The sequence below is a fragment of the Myxine glutinosa genome, chromosome 7 (genome assembly GCF_964187855.1).
Source record: "Myxine glutinosa chromosome 7, kmMyxGlut1.1, whole genome shotgun sequence".
In the NCBI taxonomy this organism is placed as follows: domain Eukaryota; kingdom Metazoa; phylum Chordata; class Myxini; order Myxiniformes; family Myxinidae; genus Myxine; species Myxine glutinosa.
In genome coordinates this window covers 18,600,523-18,601,016 of record NC_136267.1, presented here as the reverse complement: position 1 = coordinate 18,601,016, position 494 = coordinate 18,600,523, and positions in this window count along the sequence as shown.

Here is a 494-nt window from a genome sequence, read left to right as displayed (position 1 = left end):
ACCTGCCTGCGGTGAGTGAGTGAAAGGCCCTTGGAGTTAATTTTATTAATTTAATTAATTTAGGGTTAAACCCTAAATTTAAGTTTTCGTTAAGGTTTAACTTAAGGTTAAACTACCAAAATCAAGACTCTCTGCTCACCTTCACTCTTTCATTCCTCTTTTCTCCCACCTCTGGAACAAACTCCCCCACTCCCTTCAATCCCACTCCTCCCTCCAGGTCTTTAAAACAGCTGTTCACCACCATCTCTTATCTTCCCCCAACCAAAACCATGATCTTTTCTACCCCCGCTAATTCACCCCAGGATACACTTTTTTGAAATTCCAACTTCTTCCCTGGAAGTCCTTGCAGTGTTCATATGTTTTATACCTCTCCCACCTCCCCCCAAGCCCTCCCCCTCCCACATTTCTCCCGATGTCCCTGCTCTCAAATGTTGTGTTTGTGTCCTTCCCCCTCTCTCCCCATCTTGTCTACCGCTCCCCTTATTTTTTGTGTT